The sequence below is a fragment of the Terrapene carolina genome, unplaced genomic scaffold (assembly GCF_002925995.2).
Source record: "Terrapene carolina triunguis isolate 2854851 unplaced genomic scaffold, T_m_triunguis-2.0 Scaffold497, whole genome shotgun sequence".
Classification (NCBI taxonomy): domain Eukaryota; kingdom Metazoa; phylum Chordata; order Testudines; family Emydidae; genus Terrapene; species Terrapene triunguis.
Genome location: NW_020664848.1, coordinates 1 through 10,053, shown reverse-complemented (window position 1 = coordinate 10,053; position 10,053 = coordinate 1).

Here is a 10,053-nt window from a genome sequence, read left to right as displayed (position 1 = left end):
AAGCCCAGGCTCCAGCCCAAGCCCAAACACTGCTATTTTTAGCCCCATAGCACAAGCCTGAGTCTCAGAGCCTGGATCAACTGGGTCTTTTTTTGCAGTGTAGACGTATCCTTAGGAGGTTAAATTCCATTTTCAAATGAGACTTAGCACCAGATTTTTAAAGGCATTTAGACTCCTTAGTGGGATTTTCAAAAGCATCTGGGTTCATAAAACTGACTGATTTCAATGGGAGTTAGGTGCTTCTGGAAATGCAACTGGGCTCCTATCTGCAGCTTTAGGTGCCAGACCACCTTTGAAAATCTGGCCCTCAATATCTTCAGTGCCTTTGAAATTTTCACCCTTAATTTTCTTTCTTTTCTTCACCACCACTACAATAATGGAAAAAAATAACAGTTTCTTTGTTTACCTTCCCAACAGACTGTTATACTCACTGGGAATCACCGAGAGCACCGTCCCCTTTCCAAATATGAACCTGTTTGCATCATACACACTGTGAGACAACCCCGTACAAATACATCTCTTACACCCCAGCTGCAAGCAAGGCAATGCCAACTGCCTATTATCATTTGTACTTCTATCTATCTATCTATCTATCTATCTATCTATCTATCTATCTATCCCAATACACACCCATCCAGCTAGCTCTTGTCACCATATATATGAGCATCAACTCTGGGGAATGAACAGAAAGTTATTTTACTAGCTGAACATTTCAGGCGGAGATTTCAAGGGACCTTAAGGAATTGTGTGCTCAGATTCATGGAAATTGAAAGAGATTTGGGCATGTAGCTCTCTTATGCTGCTTTGAAATTCCCTGTCCTGATTTCAACATACATAAGTAAGTCAACTTAGGGTAGCAACAACTGGAGTGAAAATATATTTCAGATCAATCAAAACCGACCAAATATACAAGTTTTAAAGAATCCCCAAAGAGCCCTTTGGCACCTTATTGTGTTATAAAAGGAGAATGGCTGATTTTAACACCAATACTCACTGGGGTTCACAGTTAACCTGGTTCCTTTCCCAAAGGTTAGCTTTCCAGCTGTCCCGCTATACACACAGTGCTCTGAGTGTCATCAAAAACCTACTAGACCCAAGGGCTCAGATTCAGGTCTTCCTCCAGTTCAAACTCTTGTCACTAATGATGTTACTCCGGATTTAGGCCGAGTATTTTTAAGAAACTTTGTGAAACAGAGATAGATGGATGGACACACAGACTGGAAAATAGATACATACTTGGTTGAACGGATAACTTTGTCCCCACCCCAAACTGGAGTTTTCTTGCATCGCTACTCACCCAGTGCTACGAAGCCTAACAATAATACCAGCTGCTGCTACTTGCTTGTCATACGGACCTCTGGCCCACTCAATGCTCATTCTCCACACTAAGAACTGGAAGCTCCATTGATTCAGGCTGGGGTTTCAGTATTCAGATCCCACTGAAATTTAATGAGACCTAGGGGTCAAACTCCCTTAGAGGACTTGAAGAAGCCCAGACACGTATAGGTGCCAAACACTTCTATCGAGATCTTTTCCTTGGGACTGGGTTTTAATTATGGTATCTCTTCAACCACTTCTTGGTCATTTCTGGATTGAAAGAGAGAGATACCTACTTGGAGTTACAGTAACTGTAGTTCCACCTCCAAAGATTGTCTTCCCCCAGCCAGAACCATCATACACACAATACTCATTCCCTTTACAAGAACTCCTTCGCCCTTCCTCTCCTGATGTCATTCATTAACAAAGGAGAGATTCTCAAAGGCACAAGAGGTCGGTTGGGCGTCCTACTCCTATTGATAATCAAGGCAATTTGGGTGCTTTGCTCCCACTCTATTTGTGCTCATCAGCATTTCTTGCACCTTCCTCCTAAGTATCCGGACTTGATAACCTAGGAGGTCCCTTCCAGTCCTACGTCTTCTGTTCCTATGATTCTGGCCATTATTAGAAATTGGAAATTGTGCTGTGTGGACAATAGGTCTGACCCAGTCTGGTAAATCCTATATCATTATAAGAGCTGGTCATGAATTTTTCAACTAAATGTTTTTTTAATTGAAACCAAAACTGTTCATAAAACTAGATTGGTTTTGATGAATTTCCTGACTTGAAAAAAAATGTTGAGGAAAAAGTTATGAAATTGTCTAAACATTTTGTTTTGACATTTTCAAAATTAAAAATTCCAGTTTTCTAGTTCAAACTGAAATTAATTTATTAAAGCCCATGAGACTTTAAAAAAGATGGGTGTGGAGGTCAAAGTTGAAATGAAATGTTTTGAAATTACCTAAACAAATTTTTTGAGTGAGCTGAACCAGGGGAAAAAAATCAGTTTTTTGGTTTATGAATATTTTTGAGATTTTGACTTTTCGTCTTGATTTAAAATGGAGAAAAAAATTAAACTTTTGAAAATATTCATGGAATGGGAATACTATTTCCTACCTTATAGGTAGGTAATTATCACTGAAACACATTTTATCACTCGTCTTTCCCAGATTAGAAACAAAATGTAATTTTTTAACAGTGAGAGTACAAATTAACCAGTGGAATAGTTCACCCAGGGCTGTGGTGGATTCTCCAGCACTAACAATTTTTAAATCAGGATTGGATGGTTTTCTAAAAAGTACTGCTCCATGAATTATTTTGGGGAAGGTTTATGGCACGTGTTATCCAGGAGGGCAGACTAGATGATCACAATGGTCCCTTCTGGCTTTGGAATCTATAAATCCATGACTTCTGCATACAGAAATCAATTAAGTTGATCAATAATCACTGGTAACATGTTATGAAAAAATATTTCAAATCTGGTAACGGTGCCTTAACATTCCTGCTTTTAAACAAAGAATCTGCCAATGTATTTATATCAAATCCAATATGGACGTAGCAATTCCTATTAATTATATGTGGAAAGTGCTCGGATACTACAGGGATGGACAGCAGGATAAAACCATGATAGAGAGAAAGAGAATGTGGGAGGGAAGCATACAGAGAAAAAGTCACATACTTGGTTGAACTGATAACTTGGTCCCCAGCCCAAACTGGAGTTTTCTCGCGTTGTTATCACACAGTATTATGTAGCTTAACAATAATAGCAGTGACTATTTGTCGTAGGGGGATCCATGGACTGAGGCTGGGTTTTTCAGTGGAGTTTGTGGAACCCAGATCCCAGAGAAAATCAAAGACAGCTGTGCATCTAACTCCTCAGACTACTTTAAAAATCCCAGCAATCTACAGGTGCAAACATTTCCACATAGATCTTTCCCTTCTTTTGAGGTAGAGTTGGTCAATTATGTTTCATCAACTTATTCTTTCCTTTGCTGACAAATGGCTTAATGGCCAAAATGAATTTTGGATGAAATTTTCCATTTGTCTGACCAAAAAAAACCAGAAACTGATTTTTTTATATATATAAACTTTTGAGTTTTCAGTAAAACAGTTCAATTTTTGGTTTTCAAATGCTGTAAAATTTTACAGAAAGCTGAAAATGATTTTTGACTCATGGATTTTGGTTTTATGGGGGTTTTGGTTTGTATCTGGGGAGAGAGAAATTTAGAAAAAATGAACATTTTTCATAATTTCCTGTGAAAAATACTTGACACTCTTTGACCATCTCTACACTGAGCTTAGATTACTCCATCTCATCAATCATTTATTGGTCATTTCTGAATTAAATTGATGAGTCACCTACTTGGAGTTACAGTCACCACTGTTCCACTTCCAAAGGTGAGTTTCCCCCAACCAGAACTTCCATCCACACAATACACATCCCCTTTACAAGAACGCCTTTGTGCTCTCTCTCTCTCCTGGTCCCTACCCTCCTCTTGATGGGTTGGATGCACACGGAAGAGGAAGGCTGGTCCAATGATTAAGGTGCTGATGTGATATTTGAGAGACCTTGCTTTGATTTCCCACTCTATTACAGATTTCTTATGTGACATTACTGGGACTTTTAAAAACGCCTAGGCACCTGAATCCCATTGAAATATATCTGCTTTTCTCATATTTATTTCATCCCATTTCTCTTGCATGTACTCCCTTGTTGTACACAATTTTTTTCAGATGATAAAGAGATAAAGATTTTTGTTTAGGATGGGATTTAGGCACCCTAATTCAATGAGGGATGGAGGAATAGCTACTGCTTTGGGTTGTTTTGCAATGTCCTAGCAGTCAGTGATATCTTGTGACAATGAGTTCCAGGGGGTTATTAATACATTAAGACTGAGAGTTTCAAAGCAAAGACCCCAAAGTGGCCTGGGTGCCCAATCCGTGATAAAATGAATGGGAGTTAGACAGTGGAATACATTAAGCAGCTTCAAAAAATCCCACCTCATACATATATCATATCATATCATATCATATCATATCCATATAGTAGTAGCAAATATACTTACTTGGCAATACAGTCAGTCTAGTCCCTGATCCAAAGTAATATTTATAGCCTTGATTATCACCGTATCATAGCGCTTTACATAAACCTGTAGGGTTGGATCTTCAGCTGGTGAAAGTTTCACAGCTCTCTTGACTTCAATGGAAGTCCCCTGATTTACACCAGATGGAGATTTGAGCCCATTGGCTTCAATGGAGCTATGGACAATTTACACCCACTAGGGATCTGATTCCATAACTTTAAATTGAATTCTACTTAATCTCTGAGGGTTGGACTTCAAATGGAGACAAGCCACCTACTTGGCTGGATGAAGACTTTGGTTCCCCTTCCGAAGATCAGTTTACCAACACTTGACCCAGTATTCACACAATACTTACAGCCTTTACTAAAACCTTCCACCTTGATCACTTCTTCTGCCCATGACTCCCTCTCGCCTATTTCATTTACCACCCTTCTTTTCCATTCTGTGCTCTAGGTCTCAACAAAAGGGATCAAGTCAGGACTTAAATTCAGCCAGAGCTGTCCAGAGCACAGTGCCAGTAAATATTGTTAACCCTCTAGGAGTTTTCATAGTATGTTGGTGGAGGAGCATGGGGGGAGCTCCAGCAAATACTCTATGAGAATATAAGCCCTGGATCAAGTGATAAAAGTTTCATGTGATTCCTTCACCTTATTTTTCACTATATCTGTGCCAAAAAAAAAAAAAAAAAAGATTTTTTGTAGCTTGGAGGACAGTGCAATTTTAGGGTGTCCAGTCTCAGGAGTCCCTTATTAAAATGATTTAATATTACTTCCACAAACTCCTCCCCAGATCTTAGCACAACTGACGAGCTTTCATGCCAAGATATTTTTTTCAACATTTGCAAAATTTGGCTTTAAACACAAATGTAACTGCTGCTTTGACTCTTGAGGAGACAATGGTTTGTCCAGGTTCTCATATCATCATAGTCTCTGAGCATCTTCTCTGAACTAATAACTCATCTTCCAGTCTCCTCACCTTCCCTTTCCATACGTTTATGGTTTGTATTAAAGTGGAAGTTAATTCCTTGCGTAATTCCTTGCTCTTATGTCTCACAGGAAAAGATACATTGATTCAAAACACTTCCATAGATTCAAAGGATGAGATTTTCAAAGCTACCTGAGGGATCTGGCCACCAGGAGGGTTTGAAAATCACATCCCTTGATTTCAAAGCCAGAAGGGGCCATTATGGTCAGCGACTCTGACGTCCTGCATAACACAGGCTGGAGACTTTCACCCAACGATTCCCATAACTTCTGGTGTTTTTTTAAAGACATCTGGTCACGATTTAAAAACTCCACGCAATGGGGAATCCACCACAGCCCTTGGGAAGCTGCTCCCGTAATGAATCACCTTCACTGTTAAAGAGGTGCATCTTATTTCCACTTCAAATTTTTTCTAACTTCAGCATCCAGCCCCTGAATCCTGTTACAACTTTGTCTGCTGGAAGAAAGAGCCCGCATAGAAAAGGGTAGAAAAAGATCCAATTTCTGGAAGTCAAAGTTAGACAAATTCAGCCAAGAAACAAGTCACAAAGACACACAAAATATGAGTGCTAGTCTGTGAACTTCTCACTCATGCTAGTGACCAATTACTATTCATGCAAATAACTCATCAATGTGAGTAAAGGCTCTGCTCTATGGCCTTTACTGAGTATAGATATATTTTCCAAACTGCCAATTGTCTTTCTTTCCCCTGCCACTACTCTGTCCAAAGAAGGAAAAAACTTACTTGGTTTAACAACAACCTTGGTCCCAGCTCCAAAGATTAGTTTGTTATTAGTCCCATAATCCCACAGTGTTTGCCACCTTTACAAGAAGTTCTACAGAGCTTCCTGAAGGGTGGGCACTTACAGATGGGTTCCCTGAGCTATTCCTGGCCAGGTTATTCCATAATTGTCCACCATGAGGTTCCCTCAGCCATTCTCTGAAGCCTTTGGTAATGGCTGGAGACAAAAACCTGGGATGAGGGGATTCTTGTTCTGACCCATTCTGTTCCTATTTTTCCTTACAACATCAGTAAATATTCACCTAAGTCCTAAAAGAATGAAAAATGTAAATAGTAAAGAGACTTAATAGAGTTGAGCAGTCAGATACGATAATCACAGGCATAGTAAAAAAGAGAGAGAAAGAGAAAGATTTTCTGGAGGGAAGGACAGCGAGACATACCCAGTGAGAGAGAAGAAATCAGAATATAGAGAAAGAAATATAGAAAGACAGACCAGAAAGAAAAAACGATTCCCTGAAGGGAAGGATGGATATCTAGATAGATCCCAAGACCAGAAAGGCACAACTGTGATCATTTACTCTGACCTGCTGTATAACACAGGCCAGAGAACTTCTCCACAATAATTCCTAGAGCAGAAGTTGAAGGGCCCATGTTAAACAGGAACTCAGACTCGATGATCACAATGGTCCCATCTGGACTTGGAATCTACGAGTCTATCTATCCTTCCCTTCTGGGAATCTTTTGTTCATCCTGTATTTCTTTCCCTCTCTTCTGGAGCGAAGAACAGACGGGTATATAGATGGATGGATAGATGCATGGACAGATGGATATGTGACCCTAGAAACAGGACTGAGCTTTGAAGACCAAAACGAATTTTAAGGCAAAGAAATTACATATGAAGGAAGGCAACTTACTCGGTCTGACAGACAACTTAATCAAATCCCAAAGGTAGCAAATCCCAGAGGTCTAACTAGAATCCCTTTGTCTAGGAATTGCAAGGACAGGAGTGAGGGGCACTGGCAGAGCTGGGAGGGAGGGGAAAATCCCCGGTCTAGGGTAGCAGAAAGCTGTGGGTTGGGATTGAGGGGCATCCGCAGAACTGGGAAGGGAGCCAAGGCTTGGATAGCAAAGGGTTGTGGGTCAGAAATGAGGGGCATCAGAAAAACTTTTGTGTGGGGGAAATTCAGTTCTGTCCATCCCTGAGTGATTTTCCAGCTCCCAAAACATATTAAAAACAGACATGCTCAGAAACTCAGAAATTCAATTAAACCACGAGTGCGGCACTTACTGGGTGCAACAAGGAGCTTTGTCCCACTCCCAAAGGTGAGTTTACCAGCGCCAATATTCACACAGTGTTTCCCACTGCAACAAAAACCCTGACAGCGCTGACTAGGACCTGACCTCCCTGGGCCAGGATCTGGGAGGAAGGTGCTGCCTCCCTTACCTCAGGCAACGTTTCCAATTATATTAGATGGATACCAAATGGGATATTCAAAGGAACCTAAAGGATGAAAGAATCCCAAACCCCTGGGCTCCTTTGAAAATCCAGTCACAAGAACATATGTCGGTAAATAGATAGCTGTGAAGTAGAGTGGTCCAGGTGCTAGCCAAAGTACTTGGGAAATCCAGGTTCAAATCCCTGCTCTGCCATGGACAACTCCTGTCACTTTGGGCACGTCACGTGTACTCTCTGTGCCTCAGTCATCCATTGGTGAAATGGGGACACTATTTCCCTACCTCACAATGGTGGTGTGTGGCTACCTACACTAGATTCATAGACTCCAAGGCCAGCAGGGACCACTGTGATCATTCCTAGAGAGGTTCTTTTAGCAAACCACCCAACCTTGATTCGATGGAGAATCCACCATGACACTGGGTAAATTGTTCCAGCGGTTAATTGCTCTCATCATTAAACATTTACACTTTATTTCCAGTCTGATTGTGTCTGGCTTCAACTTCCAGACACTGGATCGTGTTAGACCTTTCTCTGATAGACTGAAGAGCCCAATGTTGAAGATTTGTCCCCCACGTAGGCACTTACAAACTGTAAGGAAGTGACCCCTTAACCTTCTCTTTGTTCAGTTAAATAGATTGAGCTCAAGTCTATCACTATAAGGTGGGTTTTCTGATCCTTTAATCGTTCTCATGGCTCTTCTCTGAAACTTCTCCGATTTATCAACCTCCTTCAAGAGCATGTTTGCTGGTGTACCTTATGTTGTTAGGAGAGCACCGCGGTATAAGCCGTCGCATCACAAGCACTCCACTGGCGGGTTGTGCTGGCCCAGCTATAGCAATAGAGCAATGCTAGTTAACCTTGTCTAGTGTACACATCCATACAATCCTCTGCTGCTCTCATCAGGTCCTTAAAGACCAAACGCACATTTTTAACCTAGAACACTTTTCAGCGGAAAGGCAGAGCACTTACTTGGTCTAACAGACAATTCAGTCCCCGAGCCAAAGATTAACCTGTATCCCCCTGTGCCAGTGTTCACACAACATTTCCTGTCATCACAAAAACCCTGCAAATCGCTGGGCAGAACTCAGCACCTAAAGGCTGAGTAACATCAGCAGAGCTGGGGTGTGGACCAAGGGCTGGCACAGCAGGGGCTACGGGTTGGGATTGAGGGGCACTGGAGGAACTGGGGTACAGGGGGATCCCAGGGCTGGGGTAGCAGGGGCTATGGGTTGGGATTGAGGGGCACCGGATGAACTGGGGTACGGGGGAGCCCAGGGCTGGCACAGCAGTGGTACAGGTTGGGTTTCAGAGGCATCAGCAGACCTGGGAGAGGGAAAGGGAAGCTGGGGTGGGAGAGCAGGGACTGTGGGTCAGAAGAATTGAGGGGTATCGGCACAGCTGTGAAGGAAACTCAAGCCCCATCCAGCACTGAGTAAATCTCCTACATCCATTAACAAAAATAATCCCTCCCCAAACATCTCAAAAATGGACATTCTCAGAAAGTCACAAATTCAGCTAATGCCCATCACCGTGATCCAGCCGTGGGGACTTACCGGGTTTAACAAGGAGCCTCGTCCCACTCCCAAAGCTGAGCTTATAAATACCGTCATTCACACAGTGTTTCCCACCGCAACAAAAACCCTAGCAGAGAATGGTACCTGCCCCCATGGACCCGACGCCCATGGGCCAGGAATCTAGGGGCACAAAACTGCAGCCACTACCCACCCCTTGGGCAACACACCCCGTGGTGCCCTTGAAAATCCCACCCATCAAAGTGATAGATGGATAGATAATATCTACCTATCTGTCTATCTATCTATCTGTCTATCTATCTAAACACTAATGCAGCAATAAAACCAGCAGCTAATTTCAAGAGGGCCTTGAAGACCAAAAAGACCCTTGTACCACAGAAGTACCCATGAAGACAGAGCACTTACTTGGTCTAACAGACAATTTGGTCCCCGAGCCAAAGACGAGCCCGTATCCCCCTGTGCCAGCATTCACACAACATTTCCCCCCATAACAAAAACCCCCGCAAATCACTTGGCAAAGTTGAGCACCTCAAGGCCAGCAACATGATTCTGAAAACCAGGAATTTAATGAGGAAATATTTGTTTGTAGGATTGAGTTGCATGTGTTGGCCAGGGAGCCCACGGCTGGAATAGCAGGGGGCTATGGGTGGGGATTGAGGGACACTGGCAGATTGGAGGGAGGAGCGTAAAGGGATAGGGAGGCTGTGGGTCAGGATTAAGGGGCATTGGAAGAGTTGGATGTGGTGTGAAGATCCCAGGGCTGGGACAGCAGTGGGGGTTGCAAATCAGGACCGATGGGCATTAGCTATTGTGTTGGGAGGTAGAATACCGAGACCATTCTGGGTCTGCGTTGAGGGACATGCTGAGAGCTGTTCATAACGTCTACTTTCAGCAGGGTGGAATCCAAATTGAACTTTCTCGCTCTCCTTTTCCTGGACAC